This window comes from Puma concolor, chromosome A1, assembly GCF_028749965.1.
Source record: "Puma concolor isolate L17-30 chromosome A1, mPumCon1.1.hap2, whole genome shotgun sequence".
NCBI lineage: Eukaryota > Metazoa > Chordata > Mammalia > Carnivora > Felidae > Puma > Puma concolor.
In genome coordinates, this window is record NC_141667.1 from 233,120,963 (window position 1) to 233,144,485 (window position 23,523).

Here is a 23,523-nt window from a genome sequence, read left to right on the forward strand (position 1 = left end):
ATCACCAGGGCAATAGAGCTGCTCTTATCGAACTTTCTCTGCTCCGTCGTTCTTCTCTGATGCATTGGAGTAATGAAGGCACTCATTTTTCAAATATAGAAACCTAAGCTGCCAGTCCCCAACTCAGAAGGAGCGGGGAGGGGCGGAGTGAAATTACAACCCTCAGGCAGTTTGCATCTGAGTTCTCCAACGGGAAGCACATGCCGTGTTATGAATAATAAAATCATATCCTTGTAGCTCTCTTTCAGGAGCATGGAGCGGTTTGCCAACACGATCATATCAATCTTTACAATATTTAGGTAAGGCAGGCACAAGGCTCCGGCGTCCCTCCTGGACTCCTCCAGCCCCATGCAGCGAGAGGGGGTGGGTTACACTGCTTCTCAGCCCTCTTGTCTCAACAGCACTTAGCTGACCTTGCCCTTGCCCAGTTCACTGTTAACGCTGCCTTTACGAAACCTACCCTACGTAGGTAGGGACAATTAGAGAATATTATAATGTCTTGCTTTACCAATCGAGAAAGAGGAAACAGGATTTCCCAGGGAGACATCTCAGAGGGATTGAATATAGACACTTAGTGCGTCTCTGCCATCTGTTCCTGGGTTTGGGTCTCCTTTGCACTCAGGCTACCCTGGCGTCAACGTCCGCCTTGTTCTGGGCAGAATCCAGCTGGTGACATTCAATCCATCACTGGCCTCCAACATCAGGGGACACTCCCTGGGAACGCAGGCAGCCGACTGCAGTGGCCCCCCGCAGATCAACAGCAAGGAAATGTCTATTCTCCAGCAAAGTTCAAACTAGAGCTGAATGATTCTGAAAAAAATTCAGTTCCTCTTTTTCTTCCTTTCTCACTTCCTTCTTTCCTTTCTTGTCCACAGTGTCCTTTTTTTCCCCCAGCCCGTTCTGTTTTAATTGGTCTTCAAGGTCTGCTGGATCTGCCCTCTTTCACCTCTCTCTCTCTTTCTTTCTCTTTCCATTTCTCTATCATCTTTTGGCCATGCTTGTCTGAGGATACGAGAGGAGTAGCAACCATAGAGCAACAAGATGACCCAATTTACATTCAGATTGTCAATAGTGTGGTTGTCACAGCCCTTTCAAATCTCCTTATTTGCTGACCTGTTCGAAATCGCTGATGAGCAAGCAGGTGGCAGGTATAGAGAAAGTGATTCTCCAGACATCTGATAGTCAGAACAATTTCTATTTATAACAATGGCCTTGTCAAATCAGGTGGGAGAGGTGTTTGATTGTAATCATTTTACCTTTTTGATGAATCACAGAGGTTCTACAATTGAGTTCTTTTAAAAGTCGCTTTCATTCACTATATCAATATATCTCAATTAGTTATTTAAAAAAGAAACTGTTTTCTTCTGTTTTATTGTTCCTAGGGACTCTCCCAACCACAGACTCAGGAGGAGAGTTGCAGGAAGCAGGTATCTTACTGGCCTTGTTTATCTGTAACCCAGCGCTAGCTTAGCACAAAGTAAGGGCTGGATAAACATTTGTTGAGCGAAGGAGTGAGCAAATCAACTGAGGTTGCCACGGAAGGTGCTAGAGGACTATATGCCGGAATCAAGTGCTTCAGAGTATAATGCTCTACCTAGAGCAGAGGGAGGTTTCGCTGAGACAACAGACGACCAGGGAAAGTTGGAGTCATTGGCCTTGCCCAGGTACTTCAACCTATCTACCATCCAAAAAATGCATTTCTGTTTAGTATACTCAATATTTATTGCAACATTTACTATGTGCCAGATGCTCTGCAAAACTCCAGGGAAACGAAAAAACCAAACAACAAAAACAAAACGAAACAAAAAACCTCAAAGAGTTCTTGGTATAGTAAGGAAAGAGTAAGTTTTTGAACCAAATGTTATGCCCCCATGTATTAAATTTTGGACTGAACTGAATAAATGTTTTATATATTATATATATTATATATTGTGTATTATATGTTATATATAGTATACAATTATATATAACATAGATATAAGGATAAATGTATATAATATATAAAAATATATTTATATATTTATATTTATACATAACACATATTTTATATTTAATTATACATATTATATATTACATATATAATATATAGTATATAATTATATATAAAACATATATAAAGATAAATGTATATAATATATAAAAATATTTTTTATTTTTATTTTTGTATATTTTATATTTATATTAATATATTTAATGTTTTATTTATTTTTGCGAGAGTGCAAGCATGGAAGGGGCAGGGGGCGGGGGGGGGGGGGCAGAGTATCCGAAGTACTCTTCACACTGACAGAAGCAAGCCCAGTGTGGGGCTCGAACTCACAAACTCTGAGATCACGACATGAGCCGAAGTTGGATGCTTAGCCAACTGAGCCACCCAGGCACCCCAAAGTTTTATTTTTTGTCATCTGATGAAGCAGTCAGTTTGAACCACCATCCTGTGTGTGCGTCTGTGTTCCCTAAGTCTTTGCACTGAAATAGTGCAAGAATGACAGACCATTCTCACAGACAGCCCCTGGAGGAAGCACTCTGTTCGGATTGAGTCCATATTTCCTTCTCTTTGTTCTTTGTCCTTTGCATAGCTCGGCATCCTTTCCCCAGAGCCTCACCTGGAATTTTTGAGGGGAGCTGTTACCAGTGACCAAGTGACTCTTCTCATTTATATTTGTCACAGAAGGAGCACATCTCATGAGGACCTTGCCAGTCCTACTCTCTGACTCCACTCTTTAGGGAAAGGTGTCTTCTCTAGAATTGTCCCTGAGAGGCATTCTGGGGCTTTAACTAATGCCTCTAGAGTAGCCTGTCTGTTCTGTGAAAGAGAAGTCTATGCAAAACGACCTCCAAAGGCCTGAGGAGCCATAAGTCCAGAGGAAAAGACTGACAAGTTCAGCTTGATGAGAAATGGTTTATTAAGGGGACTTGGGCGCAGAAGCACATCTGGGGTGCCCACAAAACCCACAAAACCAGTACATTCCGCCCGCCCCCCTCTCAACCCCACATCCCTTAAGACTTGCTTTTATAGCCCTAGAGGCTGGGAGGGAGCCCAGCTGAGGGACCACCCAGGAGGAGAATGTTTAAGAATAGGTGTGTGTCCCAGTCTTATCTCCAGGGCAAATCAAGGACACTATGCCCCAAGGGTGTACTTAAGGGTGTGGTTAAACGGAAGGAAAGAATGTGAGAGCAGGGGTCATGGACCAGTCATCATGGCGGATTTGCCCAACAGATTTGTCCAAGGGATTTGGTCTGCTTCACACAGCATCGGTTTAAAACCACTTTGATCAATGAGCTCAGGTACTTGTGCTCTATCTCCCGCCCTGACTACCAACGTTCTTAGCGGGACCATTTCAGGTCTGGCCCATCACAGAAACCCAGAATCTCGGAGATGAATAAGACCTTCGACAACTAACATCCCGCCTGATGCCAGAACTCTCTCCTCAAAGTCCTGACAAATGGTCACAGAGTTTACGTTCTGGTGGACGACAAAGAACTGTCTACGCCTGGAGAGTGCTATTTCCACTACTGAGCATTTTGGTTTGTGAGGAAGCTGGTTTTAGAAAGTGGATTCCTTGACTTGAGCTAGAAATCACCTCCTTGGCGCTTCCTTCCTTAGCTACTTCCTCCGCTTTCCCCTCCACGTTTACTCCCTCTTTGCTCCGATTCTGTCTTTCCTAAAATTAAACCTGTTCATCCCTCCTTCCTCCAAACAGCTCCTCCCACATGCGAAGACAGTTGTTGTTGCTTGGTTTTCTTCCTTCCAAGCTAAACGCTCAGAACCTCTCACCATTTCACGTCTGGCATTGTTTCCAGGGTCCTCTGCCCCTACACTTCTCTTCTGTAGACACATTATTATAGGTTAGGATACATCTTAAATTGCAGTGCCTTGAATTGACTGTATCTTTCCGTTGCCATCCTACCGACATACATTGTTACTGTTTTGTTGCTGTTCCTACCTAGACCTCCTATTTCTACTCAGTGGAGCCTACTATTATATTAGCTGTTTAAAGCAACCATATCACTCTATTGTATCGCAAGCATTTGGGCAAAAGAAAACCCCCAGGTATTTTGAAAAGAGGGACTGCGATGAAGCCAGGTTCCCCCATTACGCCATTTGTGCAATCAGTCTCTGCACCTATCACGTTGGTACAGCACCACTGTGTTAATGCAAGGGTATTGTTTTCTTCAAATGTGTCCCAAGCTTGTTTCTGGCTTTTTCCTCCACCCCGGTCCTTCCTTTCCACCCTTATTACCTGCAGAGTGGAATGCCAGGTTTCTCAGCCGCAGTGGTCCCACCTAGACTGAAACGACATCTGCTCTTTTAAAATTCTACCAACTACCAAGCACAGCCTGTGGGAGAAATTCATTCCTAATTAAGGTTTGGCTGGAAGGCTGAACGAATGCATTTTATGAGGCTTTCCTATCAACAGTTTCTTCCCCAAATGATTCAAAGTTATCATTTAATGCATAAACTCCTTGCACATTTCACATTCTATTTCTTCAGATGAATTCAGTCCAGTCGTGGAAAATCCCCATCGCTTCCAGAAGACTTTGAGCAATTTTTTCTGTATAAAGAAAGGGGCTGGGTGACAATGCTTATCATTATAATTTAGTTGTTAGACGTACTCTCTAGCATGAAGGTGAATATTACTGTTCTAATATGTTGGCACAAAAAAGGATGCAGAGAAAAGCATAATGATAACCATGCCATCAGCGATTTGTGCCAGGATGGCGAGAACCGTTTCTTTGAGTGCCTTTGTCCTGCTTGAGACCAGACAGACCTTGGGAAAATACTTGCACGTTATCGGAACCAGCAAATATTTGCTCCAAGAGAGGGGAGGGGGGCAGATGTTCCCGTCCATTCTGTATTCACAACTGGCAAGCCATTTCTGTTTCGAAAACCACGTAACTTCTGATATCACTACCCCACACCAGCGCCATGAGCAAGCTGCCATTAGTGAGGTTTTAGTGAGTCGTGGAGTCTGCTCCAGCCACTGGTGACTCTGAACCCAAAAGGTTTTCAAGGAAACCATGGTAATTGCTGGGTGGAGTAATGTTTGGGCTGACATGACCCTTGCCAGGTTAGAATTGGGCTGTCTGTTATTCCCCTTAGATGTCTGAAACGCACACGATGGTTTGCACAATGAGGCCACTCGTCTTTACAAGTTTGGAAGGGTTGCCTTATGTAGTACCTCTGCCACCTGAAAATGTGTCTCTTTGGCATGTGGCTCACTTTAGGCCGATTGCTTTTCAGAAACGGAAGACTTGAGGAATTTTTTTTCTCTTTTGCCTCCGCCCTAACTGCCTAAAAGAATTTAGACAGAGGGCCTACTGTAGGAAGGGAGTTACCATCATAGATGACTCTAGTATAATACGAACTGGGTATGATAGAGAGCCGGGAACCTAGCAGGGCCTGTTTAATCTGGTCCTTCCACTGTCCCGTTGCTTCTAGGTGGCACAGAAAACATGTGTTTACCAAACATGTATTCTTTCTGTCTTTCCCGGGAATTACTTGCCTTCCTTTTGTGGCCACAGACACCCACCCCCTTCTTCTTCATCCAGAATGACATATATACTTTATTTTGCCTGACTGTCTTTGGAATACCCATATTTATGTGGACTCCCTGTAGGCACAGAACTAAATCTGATTTTCTCCTGTTAGTCTGCCTCATGTCACTTTCATTCTTAGACCAGCCAGAAGAATCTTGAAGGATAGAGAAGAAGTTTTCCTCTCCCAACAAGATGAAAAGGCAACAAGGTATTCTCTTAAATAAACAGGACAGAGGAAACCTTCAGAGGGCAAGAAAATGGATATGTTTAGCTCTCAGAAGAAATCAGAATGGTAAACAGGAAATGAGGTTTTATTTTACTCTTCTTTAGCTATCCCGGCTGTGCTAAACCATGGAATGGGAATTGTCAACGTCCGGCCACTTGGAACGGACCAAGTGAGCTTAACTGCCTCATCTGTGAAGTTTTCCTAAACCTTAGAGCCACGAAGACGTTTATAACATCAAGAGATATTCAATCACTAATGCAGGGTCAGGCTTACACTGGGTGTGGCTCACCATCCCTTATTAAGGAGAAAGCAATGAGTTTGTAAAACATGCAACTCAACCTTCTGTCCTTCAGTGCTCTGTAGATACCATGGAAATGATTGGGGTATGCTGAGTTAAGTTTCTAGAAAGGGAAGCTGAGGGAGGTAGTTTGGATCCCTGTGCTTTTTTTTTTTTTTTTTTTTTTGGATGTTTATTTATTATTTACTTTGAGAGAGAGAGAGAGTGAGTGTGAGTGGGGGAGGGGCAGAGCCGAGAGAATCCCAAGCAGGCTCTGCGCTGTCAGCCCAGAGCCCGACGTGGGGCTTGATCTCACAAACTGTGAGATCATGAGCCTAAATCAAGGGTCGGACACCTAACTGGCTGAGCCACCCAGCCACCTGTAGATCCCTGTGCTTTGAAACAACTAACCAGACCTCCATGCGTTGAGTTCCCACTCCATCGACTCTAGGTATCTTATGCTCCTACAAGACAGTGCTCTCTGAGGTTAAAATACACATTTGGAGGGTGTGGCTCCGTGGCTCAGTCGGTTAAGCATCCGACTTTGGCCCAGGTCACGATCTCAGCTCATGAGTTTGAGCCTTGCGTCGGGCTCTGTGGGAGCCTGCTTCAGATTCTGTGTCTCCCTCCCTCCCTCTCTCTCTCTCTCTCTCTGTCCCTCCCCCATTCACTTCTGTCTCTCTCTCCTTCAAAAATAAATAAACATTAAAAGTGCACACTTGGAGTCAGTTAGATGTAGGGTCAAAGTCTCAGGTGTGCCACTTACTAGCTATGAAATCTTGAGCAAGACGCTTACGCCTTCCGGGCCTTGGTTTTCCTTACTGTAAAATGGTGACAAGAATGCTATCTCCCAAGTCTTCTGTGCTTATCACAGAGCCCGGCACACAATAAAATGCTTTTTGTAAAAAAAAAAAAAAAAAAAAAAAAAAAAGTTAGCTATCATTTTCAAAGCAGGGCCTGAGATAAAATATACTTTTTTTTTTTTTAATTTTTTTTTAACGTTTATTTATTTTTGAGACAGAGAGAGACAGAGCATGAACAAGGGAGGAGCAGAGAGAGAGGGAGACACAGAATCTGAAACAGGCTCCAGGCTCTGAGCTGTCAGCACAGAGCCCGACGCGGGGCTTCAACTCACGGACCGTGAGATCATGACCTGAGCCGAAGTTGGATGCTTAACCGACCAAGCCACTCAGGCGCCCCAAAATATACTTTTGACAATGTGAAGCTACTCTCAAAAGACCGGAACGAATTTAGTGAGATGCTGCTATGCGCTTAACCCTGCACTGTGCATCAGACAATATATAAAGGAAAGAAGCTTTGCAGCCTCAACAGCTCTCCTCTGGATTTTCTGTGTTCGCAGTGTTGCGATCATCAGGAAATTGAATGTGTAAACAGACGCTCCTTTTCTGGACCATGATGAACCATTCTTAGCATGGGAAATCGAAATTTATAAATAAACCCACGACGTCATATTTGTGTTGTTAATTTCAAAATCCTCCAGTACCAATTATATATATATATATATATATATATATATATATATATATATATGTAAATGCTGTGGCAAGAAGGATCTGCCTTTGAGTGTTCTCTTCTTTCCCTGATCTGGTCCACTTTCTGAAGGGATATAAGCTGCCCGGTGAAATGACGTGCTGTGGGGCAGCAGCGAAAAAGGAGAAGAAAGGCCCTAAATATTCCGCACGCGGAATGTTCCCCTCTGGGAACGTGACGGAGAGCTGGGGGTCGTAAGAACCAACGGGATGGCCGCGCACAGATTCCCGAAGGCTCTTGTATCTGTTTGAGAGCTCAAGAAAGTCTGGAAGCTTGGAGCCCACTGCGGGTGTTATTTTCAGTGGCTGAGTAAATTATTAAGAGGAACTGAGAAGAGAATTATGCATGAGAGTGGAGAGGAGTGGAGGGCATCCGTGCAGGGTTTAAGAGAGAGAGAGAGAGACAGACAGGGAGAGACAGAGACAGAGAGAGAGATGGGGAGACCCCTGCCAGGAACATGGCTCAGGTCCCTTCAGGACATCAGGCCAGAGTGGTTAAAGGAGGAACAAGAGAACAAGGGCAGGCGATCCAGGATCTCGCATTCTTTAATACTTAAAGCCCTTTTCTCTAGACGTAGGATAGGCTGACATAGGTTCATCCTGAGTTGCAGCCGCCCCTGTTTTCTGTGGTCGTAAACCCCTAACCGCGAGGACGGCACAGCCAGGCGGGGCTGACACACGCCCGTGCCAGGCGTGGGTCTGTCAGCCTGGTGGGCAGCTCAGCTGCCTATGGCTGCAACAGAAGGTTCGGGGGCCTCAGACAGCACGGGATCCTCCTCGCCCGTGCCTGGTCGGTTGGGCAGGGACACAGATCGTCGTGAGGCCAAGGCTGTAACTTCGGTGCTCAGGATACCAGCTAAGCAGAGGACACTAATAATTTAAACCGGCAACTGAAAATAACACCCATCATTTACTCCCCGCTCCCAGACTTCCCTTCGCTCTCAGAACAGTGTCTAGGGCCTCGGGAAATTTCTGTCCGCGTTGACCCTTTCCTGCCCCGGGAGTCTTCCCTCGGAGCTGTCCCCCTGATGGGGGCAGGAGAGGTAAGGGCAAGCAAGCCCTGCTTTCCCCCAACAGCTGCCTCCAGCTGCTTGCTGCATGGGACTTGGGAGAGAAGCATAAAAGAGGGTGCCTCATAGATGTGAATGCCTGTTTCCTTCCAAGCTTCGTTGGGACTAAACTCCAAATCTAGATGTAGACGTGTCGGGCCTCTCCCCTCGTGACCGTGGAGGTGGGAAAATGTAGTGAACACCAAGGAGGGAGACCGTGGCTTGCCAGGCTCCCCGACTCGGGGGGAGTCGGCCACAACTTGGGCTGGGAGGGTGGAGGGGAGACGGGTGCCCCGAGTCTATCCATTTGTGCTCCCTGCACCGACTGATCACGGTCGAGTAGTTAGCTTACGAGCTGGACTAGGAAGTCGGCGGAGAGCGGACTCAGGGCTCCTGAATACAGAGAGGTGGAGGAAAGCCTTCCCCGCCTCGTTCCCCAGATTGAAGCTGAGTGCGTGGAGAAGATGGAAAAAAGAATGATCGCGGTGGTGGCCAGGGCACGTCAAGGGGGCCTGGGCTCAGGAGAAAAAGAAAAAAAAAAAGTAAGGGCGAAACCAACCTGCGAGGGACAGAGACACCCCTGAACGATTGTGATGAAATGCTTTGTATCTCAGTCCCATGACGGTCTCACAGTGGCTGCTTCCTGCTGTGGGGCACCCAGTTGCTCCTACTAAGGTCCTTGGTCCCCACCCCCTTGGTACCCCACCATTAGTACAACAGGTCGTTTAATATAGAAACCACCCCGTGACTGGCGTCTGAAACAGCTGACCTGTCCTGGCTCCCTGGGGGTGGAAGAGATAAGTCTCAGCCCCAAGGACACGCGCTGCGAAATCCGTTGGGTGCCACCATCCCTTGTTCTCTGGATCCTGGGTCTCCTTTCTCATTCAGTGGAGATGGCTTATTACAAAGGTCTCTTTAAAATAAAGGTCACTGACTTCCTGTGCAGGAATTTTTTTTTTTTTTTTTTTTTTTTTTAGTTTATTGATTTATTTTGAGAGAGAGATCACAAGCAGGGGAGGGGCAGAGAGACAGAGAATTCCAAGCAGGCTCTGCACAGCCAGCACAGAGCCAGATGTGGGGCTCGAACTCACGAACCGCGAGATCATGGCCTGAGCCGAAGTCTGACACTTAACCGACCGAGCCAACCCAGGCGCCCCAGGAACATGGTTTTAATGTAAGATAAATGGTCTGTCCGTCAGCCAGTCATTCACTGTGTGCTTCCAGAGAAAGCCTGAGCCCTGCTGAGCACCGAAGATGAAGAGACATGACCCTAGACTTGACATCACTCAAGAACTGCCCAGGAGATGGCTGTGGGAAAATACTAAGCCGACACAATCGGAGAGGTGCCCAGGTTTCCACTCCTGAGCACTGGGCTTTCCAGGGAAAGAGAGAAAGGCACGACTATCTCAGGAGCCCAAGCGGCAGGGCTCTGACCAGACCCACTCTCCTGACTCTCCTGGCCCAGGTGCCTCCTGAGCCGACATACTGACAGTGATAAAGACATTGGTAGTTTTCCCACAATGAGCTATCCCTTCAAGCCCGTCAGAATGGCTAATACCAAGATGATATGAGATAACAAGATGATATGAGATAACACCCTCTCCGAGGGTGCGGAGAAAAGAGAACCCATATGCACCGTTCATGTAGCCACTATGGGGAACAGTGTGGAGCTTCCTCAAAAAATGAAAAGTACAACTCCCGTACGATCCAGCAGCTCCCCCTCTGGGTATTTAGCCAAAAGAAAGGAAATCCATACCCCAGACAGATAGCTGTGCCCCCACGTTTACTGCAGCGTTATTCGCTATAACCGAGACATGGGAACAACTTAAATGCCCGTCACCAGACGAACGGATAAAGGAAATGTGGTATGCGTCCATACACAATGGAATGTTACTCAGCCATGAAAAGGCAAGAAATCCTGCCACCTGCAATGGCACAGAGGGACCTTGAGGGCATTATGCTAAGTGAAATAAGTCAGAGACAGACAAATGCTGTATGATCTCACTTCTATGTGGAAGCAGAAGAAAATAAGCTCACAGAAACAGAGAATAATTGGCGGTTGCCAGAGGCGGGTGTTTGGGGTGGGGGCAAGGGGTGAAGGGGGTCAAAAGGTACACATTTCCAGCTATTAAAATAAACAAGCTCAGGGGATGCAATGTATAGCACGGTGACTACAGTTAATAGTACTGCAGTGCCTATTAGAAAGTCGTTGCGAAGAGGGGCACCTCGGCGGCTCAGTCGGTTAAGTGTCAGACTCTTGATTTCGGCTCAGGCCATGGTCTCATGGTTCGTGGGTTCGAGCCCCACATCAGGCTCCTCACTGACCGTGCAGAGGCTGTTTGGGATTCTCCCTCTCTCTCTCTCTCTCTGCCACTTCCCAGCTCACACCCTCTCTCTCAAAATAAATAAATAAAAAAAAAAAAGTTGCTAAGGAAGATCTTAACAGTTCTCATTACAAGAAAAAATTATAACTATGTGTGGGTATGGATATTCACTAAGCTTACTGTGGTGATCATTTTACAAAATACATCATATATCAAATCATTATGTTGTACCTCTTCGACTTATACAGTGTTATATGTCCATTATATCTCAATAAAACGGCGGGGGCGGGGGGAAAGACAGGAGTAGTTTTCCTAAACACAGTCCCTCACACATGGGATAGCTTGAGGGCTTTTCAAAGGTAAATTCTGTCTGTGACCACTTTGCCCCCCTCACTGATCCTGAAACTTAGCCATCATCATAGAAATGCCTCTTTTGTAATCGGGATATGTATAAAGTGCTCAGGGCACGCCTGTAGAACTGAATTGATCCTGCATCGTATGTACGTATGGCCGCTGACACACGCAGAAGGAGGAGGGACGGACAGGTCAAGAGAAGGTATTGGAGCTGGACCTTGAAGCAAAAGTCGGGCTGTCCCAACTTTTCCTTCCGGTCAGACAAGAGAGAACATAAAAGCATGTTCTGAAGCTGAGAGCACCTGGCGGCGTTGTCAGGAGGGCGGGGGGCGGGGGGGTGGCCTTGCTGTTCCTCCCTCGTGTCCCGTGGGGGGGACACAGCTTCAGCGTGGCAGCTTAGTTAAACCAGGAGGTACTTGGAAACACACTTAGTTCAGCCATCTTTTGACAGACAAGCCAGCTGAAGCCTGGAGAAGGTCAATGAATTTTTTTTTCAAGGACAGATGGATTGTTATTGATAGAGAGAGGAATGAAATTATACAAAGGTCTAGTATGAACGAGACGGGCGCAAACTAACACAAGTCTTGCTTGACGCCTGTAGTGTTTCTGCCTGCCTAAAGCATTGTACCTGCTACTGTGTTTATATGAAATAAGAGAGCCTGTTAGGGTGAAATGATTCAAGGAGAACTTTCAGGGCTTTGGAGGTGGTCGTTTTCAGGGTAACTTACATTGAGCCAACAATACAGAAGTTAAGAGAGGAGACGCTTCTGGTGGCTTAAAGAAATCTGTCTCCTTTATTTTTATGCTGAGAACCTTTGATTAGAGACGTAAGTTGTGTCAGAAAAAAAACTATGGGAAAACATCTGTGTCTATTACTAATTAAAAAGACGTGTGATCAATAAACACCCTCTTTTCCTACAACCAAAGAACAGCTCATCACTTTTGTTAAAAGAGTATCCTGGAAACACCTTTCGTCTAGAATGGGCACTGAGCACTGATCATCTGTACCCATATGGCACGTTATTTGCGTCGTTGGGAGATTTCGCTTTCCTGGTTTTAGACCCAATTTCCAGCGTGGAAAGCAGGGTCCTAGCCTCAACCCAACTAATGAGACTGCAGAGGTCTTCCAACATTTCCACCACCTTTTCCGTACATTGGTACAAATAAATGGCATCAGTATTAACGTACTTTGCCTGAGACCATTTGAGACTAGAGCCTGGAAACCAGAAGCCACGACATCAGAAAGGTACGCCTTGAAAATGGCTTCCTCTGGTCCAGATTATTTACATTATTCTCTGACAGGTTTCTGCTTTCATTGATGGCACTCGTGTCTCACTGGCTGGAGTCTTTCAACTCTATGGTGTATATATGGGATCCACCTGCTTCCTGGTGAAGGAAGCGGGGAGAATTCGCTAAAGAAATCTTTAATATCTCCGAGAAGACATTAAAGCGTTTTAAGAGTGTCACAGAAAAAGACACATGTGACCAGGAAAGGACAACCGGTCACTTATCATGGAAGTTCAGAGCTTCCTGCTGGTGGGATCATGTGTGGGAAGGGTTTGATGAAGGTATGGGATAGAACATGGCCATCGCTTCTCGGCCTTCTGGCTAAGATCAAGTGTAGAACGCGGCCAGAGGCAGCCCCCAAACAAAGGGCACTTTGCATGATCACCACCTTCTTTCTTAAGACCTTCCATGAGAGGTCACAGCCCTTCTTCAGCACCTCTCCGAAGCAACCAGTCAATCATCCCACCATCCCCAATGGCCTCCTCTCCGTCCCTCCTGGCTAAGCCCTCAGTCAGCCCAGGGGGACAGAGCTCTTTGCTGCCAGAAGCCACGAGAAGGCCCCCGGCCACAGACTGCCCTTGCAAGTTCATTACCAGAGCTCCCTTCAGAAAGCCTTCTTCTCCTCAGACAGGAAAAGGATGTTTTATTCATCTCTACTTATCTTCCCTTCCCCCACAGAGAGGAGAGGGTACTGCGCTGGGACTGTAGTTAATCTCTATTTGTAGAATACATTGTGTTGAAGGAATGAACGGAGAGACACGGTCTGGGTATGGTATTTACAGTTTCCGAGTGGTGTTCGCATCTGCCTCTCCTACTGGGTGTGAAGTCGTTTCTGATTTCTCTCAGACTCAGAGGCCCCGAGACCCATGGTGCCACGGCTGGGGCCTTCACCACCTAAAAGCTGACTCTGCGGCTCCCCCGGACCCGCAGAACATCCCTGCACCCAACTCTTCTGGGGTAGGAGCCATTGAATTTCTCCATTAACGTTGACCATCCACGTGTTAGCCCACCTCGGCCCGTCTGTGCAGAATTGTTGCTTAGAGAGTATTGTCCTGGGAGCCACACAGCTTCCTGGGAGGAGGTGGATGGAGAAGCAGGAAGCTCTGAACTTCCATGATAAGTGACTGGCTGTCCTTTCCTGGTCACATGTGTCTTTTTCTGTGACACTCTTAAAACCCTTTAATGTCTTCTCGGAGATATTAAAGATTTCTTTAGCGAATTCTCCCCGCTTCCTTCGCCAGGAAGCAGGTGGATCCCATATATACACCATAGAGTTGAAAGACTCCAGCCAGGTGCCGCGGAACGTCCCTGCACCCAACTCTTTTCGGGAGTTGCTCTGGCAAGGCCCATCTCTACCTCCCTCTCATCTGCTTCTGCGTCCCTCATCATCTTTCCTTCCCACGGTTCACGTTCAGTTTCCCACTCATAATAGTAACACGTAGTCACCATTGCTAGTCTGGGAAATGTAAGGAAGCCAACGAAAACCCTCACTGTTTCCAGAAGGCCCATTCCCTCATGCGACTTCTCAGCCCCATCTGGCTCCCCGCCTCTCTCCTCCTCCCCCAAACTCCCAGCTATCTTAGTCTGTTATGGAGGGGCTCTCACATGAGCATTTTCAGGTCTCTGTATCTTCAGGGACAAATATTAGCATACGGATTAGCACATTACAGCCCAATTACTCTTCAGTCACCAGCAACCCCAACCAGATTGGGGTTATTCTTAATTTGCATAATTTTGGCAAAGGGGTACGAGGCACAGTGGGAAGCTGGAGTTCTGATGTATCTTAAAGCAAACACAGCAAAGGCTTGTTTGGGAGAGGAACGTGGTTTGGAAACAAATAAAAAGATGAAATGTCATCGGGGCATGTAGGGATTTAGAGGAAGAGCCAGCTTTCTGCAACTAGTGAGTTCCGTTCTGCTCAGACAGACAGGCGTGACCTAGCTGAAGTCTCGCCATCCCTTCCGGTCTCGTAAAATGCAGTATGGCTTCAGGGAAATAGCAGAGTTTGCCGAACGAGGTCTCCGGTGGTAGAGGGCCAATTGCTACCACTGCGTTCTCCCTGTACTTCGTCAAGTTCGCCGGGCAGCGGGCCCAGGTCAAGTGGAGGTGCCGAGGAACTCTAAAAGATTCTCCATCCACCTCCTCCCAGGAAGCTGTGTGGCTCCCAGGACAATACTCTCTAAGCAACAATTCTGCACAGACGGGCCGAGGTGGGCTAACCCGTGGATGGTCAACGTTAACGGAGAAATTCAATGGCTCCTACCCCAGAATGGGCATGGGTGTTGAACTATCATGAGATCTGAAGAATTTATTGGGAACCTACCATGGGAAAAGGTAGTTACGCAGCTAGCTACACGAACTCTTTTTTGGGATCAGTGAGGAAATGAGACCGAGAAAAGTCCTCTCGAGGGATTCGATCTTAGACGTAAACAGGAGGATGAGCAAAACTTCTTCAAAGGCAAAGCAGATTTTCCATGTTACACAGGTGTTGGACAGCCACAGGTGTTCCGCCCCTCGTCACCCTGAAGCAGAACTACCCACTGAACTACATTCCCAGAGGCAAAACCCACTACGTCAAGTTTATTTATTTATTTTGAAAGAAACAGAGAGAGAGAGTGCAAGTGGGGAAAGGGCAGAGAGAGGGAGAGAAAGAATCCCAAGCAGGCTCCGTGCTGGCAGCACGGAGCCGGATGCAGGGCTTAATCCCACAAACCTCGAGCTCACAACCTGAGCCGGGATCGAGTCAAATGCTTAACCGACTGAGCCACCCAGGCGTCCCAAGAAAACCCACCGCCTAAAGTACTAGTGAGCAGTGTAGGTTTGACTGAAGACTGGGTCAGGGGGGGTGAAGAGGAGTTCACAGAGCACAGCACACAGCAATTTCGCCCCCAAATTCCTTAATAGGCATCTCTCTCCTGGCCTTTGCTTTAGCACGAAGTATTTCCTCTTTAAATTGTTCATTGATTTAACAACCTTCCATTGGGTTCCCACTTGGGTCCAGCGCTGTTGCTGGGAGCTCCTGGTGTTGGGAGAAGCCAGAAACATGAGTGGGTACAACCCAGAGGACCTGCAAAGTTGCCAGCCAGGCTGGTGGAGACAAGAAGATGTGTGGAAGGCACAAAGGAACAGAGGCAGAGGGACAGCAGCTGGCATGGGTTTGCAGCCAAATGGTGGCAGTGATGAGAAGTGGGCTTGCACTGCAAAGGAGCTTTGCCGTGGTCTGTGGGAAACAGAAAGCCACCAGAGGGCTTATTTATCATCCTTATTTCCATCTATACTGTTTGTCGTGGCCTCCACAGACTCAGGAAACAAAAGACCAGCCTCCTCCTGCTCAAAACCTGTCATGTGTTTGAAACAACGACACTTCATCCCTTGAATTTTCTCTTTTGAGGTGAAATAGTCCTGAGGCTTTAACCTTCCCTCACGGGATGAACGCACGCGTCCTCTCGTGACATTTGTGTCGTTCTTTCTGGATTGTCTCAAGTTTTTCCTTATCTTTGGAAAAGTGCAATAATCAAGATGGCTTGTGGTTTTCTAAGAGTCCACTGGGAAGCATAACAAAATGACTATTTCTCCTTCCCTCGGATGCGATTTACTTTTTAATGCATTCTAGAATCGTGGTGGGTTGTTTCCCCCCACAAGAATAATGCAGTAAAGTTGGCGTATTTCCCAGCTTGGGATCGGTGATGAATTCCGGGCCTGCTTCCCCGCTGTTTTACCTACTAGTCCACAGCCAACCTTTACACGATCGGCACGTTTTGGTCACAGAGTACCCATTTGCATTGACCCCCAAATATTACTACACGTTGTTTTGATCATCTTAGTGTATACTTTACATTATTTTAAAAAATGTAGGGGCGCCTGGGTGGTTCAGTCGGTTGAGCGTCCGACTTCAGCTCAGGTCACGATCTCACGGTCCGTGAGTTCGAGCCCCGTGTCGGGCTCTGGGCTGATGGCTCAGAGCCTGGAGCCTGCTTCCATTCTGTGTCTCCCCCTCTCTGCCCCTCCCCCGTTCATGCTCTGTCTCTCTCTGTCTCAAAAATAAATAAAATGTTAAAAAATTTAAAAAAATAAAAAAATAAAAATAAATAAAAAATGTTTATTTATTTTTGAGAGAGTGCAAGCAGGGGGAGGGGCAGAGAGGTGCAGAGGGGGACAGAGGATCTGAAGTGCCCTCTGTGCTGAGAGCAGTGAGCCTGATGTGGGGCTCAACCTCATAAACCGCGAGATCATAACCCAAGCCAAAGTTGGATGCTCCACCTACTGAACCCAGGTACCCCTATATTTTACTTCAAATGTCTTGTAAATTATGAATCTCTTCCCTTCCACTCCCCAAAAATCTGGGTCTAGAAAACAAGGTGCTGGGTGTCTTCTGCTCATGACCTGAACAACACATTGACTAAAAGTCTTTGACGTAGCTAAAACACAAGTTCTGGGGACTCTTGATTTAATGTGAATCCCCGGTGTCAAACCTGAGTTCGGAATAGGACGGGGTCCTCTCTTTTCAGACTCCCATCCATCACTTTTCGTGTCTTAAGGAATGTTTTGCCTCTTGGGTCTTTTCCGATCTGTGGTGTCATGGCCTCCACAGACTCAGGATCTGTGGTGTTGGGATCTCTGGAGGTACTCTGAAACCTGTCAAGGATACATGACCTCCCCACCTCTTGATTCAGGATTCTCCATGATCCCTCCTACTATTAGCTGTCAAATTACTGCTTTTGCAAGGCTTTCTCCTTTTTTCAACTGAGAAAAATTAATTTCCTTCTTTCCTGGCGTATATGTAGTTTATCTCATTTACCCATGTTGGGAAGCCGTAATGGTGTTATTAAATTAAGGGTTTCACACTGATCTGGAGGACCTTACTGGGGGCGGGGGGGGAGTTGCTGGGAGATTTTTCTCAGAGACTGATGAACAAGCTCAGGAGAAATGGAGAGTTCACGGTGATGTGAAGACAGAAATCTGAAGCTTTTCTGAATGTGTAAGCAGCCATCAGGTTAAGAAAATTGGTTTACATGTGAATTTTGACTCAGAATTGAGAATTTCCTATCTCGTAAAGTTCAGTTGCTGAGGAACTCAGAAAATAATGCCTTTTTTTTTTTTTGAATCCTAATGAGAGAAAGGCGGAGGAGGAAATGGCACATGGGATTTTTTTTTTTCTCTCATTTAGGAAAAAAAAGAAAAGAAAAAGGCTTAGGGAGCGACAGGGTTATAGGAAAAGCTAAAAGATGTGCCCCTAGGAAAACTTCATTCTCCAGAGAGAACATTTAAATAGAACATCAAACTTTTCAAAGAGCTTCTCCGTCTATTTTTCTCATGAGAACCCCGGAAGGTGGCACAAGGGGGTACAGCCACCCCTGTCCTATTGCAGAGGGACTGGAGCAGAGAGGACCAGGAAAGGCTTGTCTAAGAGCCCAGAGGAAGGTGTTGTCTGTGCCATTACCCACCTGTCCCACTTTCCCTGAGGCCCCCGCAAAGGTTACCTCCGTGGGATCCAAGCGGGAGACCAAAAGTTCGCGCAGCAAAGACACTGTGTCATGCCTGCAAGTAGGGAAGCCACTTTTTTGAGGCTCCTTCTCCTTTAGAACCGAGGCAGCTCGTGACACACTGAATAATGCAGTGGGCGAAGCCTGACACCCGCCACTGTGAGTGACGACGCCGCGACTGAAGCCGTGCTGAGAGGTCTGAGCGATGCGATTAAAGGACGACGAAGAAATTGGCAAGACGAATAGGGGAAGTAGGTGACAGATGCCTAAGTGGCAGTTCAGGTTGCACACACCTGACTGACTTCACGGCAACACTTCGTCACCGTGTTCATTCATTCATCTGTTCGTTCATTCATTGCTTTCTCCCCCAGCACCAGCTGTGTGCCAGGTACTGTAGCTAGATGCCAGGGCACCAAGGGGAATGGACATGGTCCTGCCCTCCGATTATGCCCACAGTATCCTGGAGGGAGAGTGGAGGCAGAAACCATGGGGGTTTGGGCAAGGTCTATCCTGGTGACACCGCAGCTCTCCCATTCTGAGTCCTCTCTCGGGGAGTTTGTGGATATTTTCATTTCTCGTCCCAAGCAATGTCATAATCACAGATCTATCTCGCTCGTAATTACTTTCTCCTACAATTTTAGTTGACTCTCAGATCCTTAAAGATGGATGCCTTCTTTCTGGAGACTTTGCCCATAGTATTTCCGTAATGACTAGAAATCACTGATGATTCCTGGGAATTTGGGTCTTCCTTTACAGGACTTAAACAAGGTCACAAGCCGGATGTAAGGGGGACTGCCTGCCCGAGGTTAGTAGGACATACAAAGCAACCTAACCAAAAGCGTCTCCTCCACTGGCTTTCTATGTCATCTGAAGCTCCACCATCAGGTTCATTTTCGACAGTCACTATGTGAGCAATCCTATAATTAAAAAAAAAAAAATTAATGGAAATGAGAAAATAAAAAGAGAAAAAGGAGAACATCCGAATCAGAATTCCACCACCTGAGCCAAGATCCTTATCCAATTATTTCCATGCCGTATGTAATTTTACATAGTTTCGGGTTCTCTTTTAAGGACTTTTGTGTTCTCCAATCAGGTGCTGAGTGGGAATCTCAGATTCAAATTTCCTCTCTGCTAATTATCAGCTGTGTGCCTTTAGGCAAGTGACTGAACCTCTCTGTGCTTCATCTGCCAAACGAGGGTAACAATAATACCTGCCTCATAGGGCCGGTGTGCGGATTAAATAAGGTAATACGGACAATGAGTGAATATGTACCTGGCACACAGTGAGCCCTCAAAAAATGTCAGCTCATACGACAAGGGAAGGCGGGCTATCTGGGCAGGGTTGACGAATGAATGAAGCAACTCAACACACAGATTTCTGTCAATTACCTATGCAGTAGCCACTTCTCGCAAGCAGCCCCGTGGCTGAGCATTGCTCTGAGGACCCGAGGCACTAGGTGAAGGCCAGGGGAAGGGAGGGTGTGGGAGGGGGGGCTGAGGTCTGGGACCGGGAGGTATGTCTCTGCAAGAAGCCTCCAAGCAGCAGGTGGGAGGGGGAGACCACGGGGGAAGAGGAACTAAAAGGAAGGGAGGATCGTGAAAGGGACCAGGGCGAGGGGACCGGTTCAGCCCACGAGACACCCCTCTGTCCACTGGCCCTCACAACTGGCTCCCGTTTAGGGGGATTTGGGAGGGTGGGGAAGGTCTGGGCACAGGCAGGATGAGACTGGGAAATATTCCCTGGCTGAGCTGGGCTGGGTAATCAAGGAGAAAAGGAACTCTGGGACCCCCCCTGGCAGATGTGCTTGCTGTGCTGAGAGAAATTCATAGAACGTGGAGAGCTGACTGTCTGCACGAAGGGCACACGTGGAACCCCCAAATATCGTCACGTGTGCCTTCAGGATGCCGGTGAGGAAGCAATCGAACTTGATCTTTTTGTTCTCTGCCTAAGAATAAAACGGTCAAAACAAAGCATGCCAGGACTGAGACATAAAAGAGAAATATGTATGTCACAAATTTTAAATTTCTGACACAAGGAATCGTTGTCAATTTCATACACGTAAGGAAGGCCTGGTAGGCAGACCTACCAGATGCCCCCCAGGAAAGCTCTCCACCCCCCAATGTGTCCCTCCATCTGTCCCTGTCCCTCCAGACAGCAAGGAGACGGAGAATTTCCCCGACACAGCCTAGTAGGCCTGTCTTGGGGCTTGAGGCTCCTCGAGAAGTAGCCTGGATCCAGGCTATTTCCTTATTGCTGTCAATTTTCAGATTGTCTCCTGAGCTGGTGACATGTGGTTAGATAACAAAGGGTCACTGGTGAAATGCTTCAGGGTATGGTTAGAAAAGAGAAAGGGAGAAAAAGAAACACACTTTGGGACGGGGGTGAGGGGGCAGGTGGAGGGGGTTGGGCGGCTCTGACTTTTAGCCTCAGAAGAAAAAAGGGCAAAGAGAAACAACGTAGAGACTCTATAGCTCATCTAAAGCGAGCCAAATTGGATTCTAAATAACGGCACTTAAAGCAGTAAGAACTGTGTAATTCCAACAGCTCACAGCACAGAAGTAAAACTCTGTGACATTCGAAGCAGAAGATAATTGAGCCAGGAGGTGCCACACTGTCCATGCGGGCCTCACGAGCTAATGTGGTAATGAAGGTAAGGGAGGCTTTTAGCTGCACTCAGAAAGCTAGAGGATGAAAATACTCTCTCCTCCCCAACCCCTCCGCGAAGGAAAAAGGTCAGAAGGAAAGAGGACACAAGATTGGCAAAATGCTGATAATTGTGGGAAACTGGGTGATGAGCATACGGTGGGGAGGAGGGCCATTATCCCAGTCTTTCCAGTTCCTTGTCTGTTTGGAAATGTCCCTGATAAAAGCTACACGTACATGTTTTATTTGAGAAATTTCGACCTTGTTAACTTGAGCACATCAGGGAAGGGCTAACTATTGGTTGGAGACCAATAATTAATCTGAAATGGACAGATGGGGAGCAAAAATGTTAAGAAGGGGAGGGAATCACGGGGAGCAGGGGAGATTCTGGAGTCGATAGTTGGGGGGCCTTAAGGGCACGTGAGCAGGGGTGAAAGAAACCACTAGAAGGGCGCCAGCCAGATTCGTTCATTCTTTGAGCAAACATTTGCTAAGCACTTCTGTGGGAGGGATTCAGCAAGAGCCAAACAGACATTCGGGGGAGGGGCCTGGGGAGGAGGGAGGAACAGGACTCCCTGAACATTCCATTGCGCCTCTGGGCTGGGGCTGGGGGATCCCGGCTCCTTAATTCAGCCCCTACTGCTGCTTCTGGTCACTCCTCGATCCTTCTCTCCAGATGCCATCAGTGGACCAGGCAGTTACGACAAGAGGAGTGGGGACCTAGTGCCAGCCACCAACATCATCTAGCTTCTACTGAGCTCTTCCTCTCTCTCTTCCTCTTTAAAGGTTCATTACACGGGCACCTGGGTGGCTTGGTCGGTTGAGTGGCCCACTCAGGTCGTGATCTCGCAGTTCATGAGTTCAAGCCCCAAGTGGGTCTGGCTGCTGTCAACACAGAGCCTGCTTTGGATCCTCTGCACCCCACCCCCCACCCCACTCTGCCTGGACCGTGCTTGTGCTCTCTCAAAAATAACTAACCGGGGGCGCCTGGGTGGCGCAGTCGGTTAAGCGTCCGACTTCAGCCAGGTCACGATCTTGCGGTCTGTGAGTTCGAGCCCCGCGTCAGGCTCTGGGCTGATGGCTCAGAGCCTGGAGCCTGTTTCCGATTCTGTGTCTCCCTCTCTCTCTCTCTGCCCCTCCCCCATTCATGCTCTGTCTCTCTCTGTCCCAAAAATAAATAAATGTTGAAAAAAAAAATTAAAAAAAAAAAAATAACTAACCGTTTAAAAAAAAAAGAAAAGTCTATTACAGCTGACCCACTCAACCTGCCCTAAGAGAACTGGCCAAACCCAGTTCCTGGCCCAGGACTTCTGCCGTCACAAGCACAGTATTGGCAGGAAGCAGACTCAGCACGCGAGGTATACTGAGTTCAGCACCAGCCGGAGAGCCGTGCACTTTCTGGCGGGAACATTTCACAGGGGCCAAGAAGCTGTGGAAGGAGTATCTAGGCCCTCCTCTCCACACCTTGACCTTCACCTGGCGAGTGCCCTCTTGCCGGGCTGGGGAGGCTGTGCGTACCTGGCCAGACGTCCGCAACCTCTCCCTGGGCCCGCCGCCCGCCCGGCACAATAGCCGTCTACCAGAAGGCTCTCCAGACTTGGCCGTCCTTTTGTCCACCCTACCTGGGGCTTCTCTATTCAGGGAGGCTGTGCTAGAATGGGAACGTGACCAGCTCCCCAAACAGGCAGTTGTGAGAAGGCATCTGCTCTGAGTCGGCTCCTGCTGTGCAAAGGTCCAGCCGAAACGCTCAAATTAGAGCTTGTTAGCCAATTGTGGAAACGCGGCAGCGGGCCTCATTTGTAAGCACGATAATGAGAAATCCCAGTATGGAAAGCTCGGTTTTATTTTTAACACTTCAGAGCCGACACCTCCAAACACCTATACAATCAGCTGCGGGTCAGGAGACGGAGTAAGCAGAGGCGCGGGGTGCGGGGGACGCACTCTCCGATTAAGTGGGAGAACAGGACGCATAGGGAACGTGGTCTGGGGACAAACGGCCCCGGGTGGGGAGAAGGGTCCGTTCCCACCGCTCTGGGTCTGACATGAATGAAGGAAGGCCACAACCTGTTGTGAGGTGTTGTGAAAAACACCAAGGGAGGCTCCCGCCCTCTTACCTTGAGCGGCACCTCTGAGTGACGGGACGCCCCCCCGCATCCTGTTCTGCCACCCCGCTCTTTTCCGAGCCACTGAGCTCAGCTCACTGTGTTCTGCCATATTTGATCTTGCTTCGTTCCTGGCCAGGCCGGCTGTGACTGTGGGTGTGTGGGCTTCACGGCTGGACCCCGGGCCTGGCTGGCTCAGGCCTCACGCGTCACCCAGTCACCCAGAGCTGCCCCACCAAAGGCCTTTCTCTCCCCCCACCCCCCTCCCTCCCTCAGCCAGCCTGCCCTGCGCACTGGCAACTTCCTGCTGTGTCCTCTCCTGCCTCTGGGCCTCCTGCCTCTCCCAGGCAAACGCTGAAGAGACGGAGGCCAGGGAGGGGGAATGTGGCCAGTCTCCTAATGAGTCAGGAGCCCAAAAAGGACCATGGGCTGGGAAACGTGGCTTTAAAACCCACACCTCCGGGGGCACCCGGGAAGCTCAGTCAGTTAAGCGTCCAGCTCTTGGTTTCAGCTCAGGTTGTGATCTCACGGCCATGATGGAGCCCCACATTGGGCTCTGCCCTGAGCGTGGAGTCTGCTTAAGATTCTCTCCCTCGCTCTCTCTATCTCCTTCTGCCCCTCCCTTGGTCATTCTCTCCACCCCTTTCTCTCTCAAAATAGAAAACAAACTTAAAAAAAATAAAGAAAAC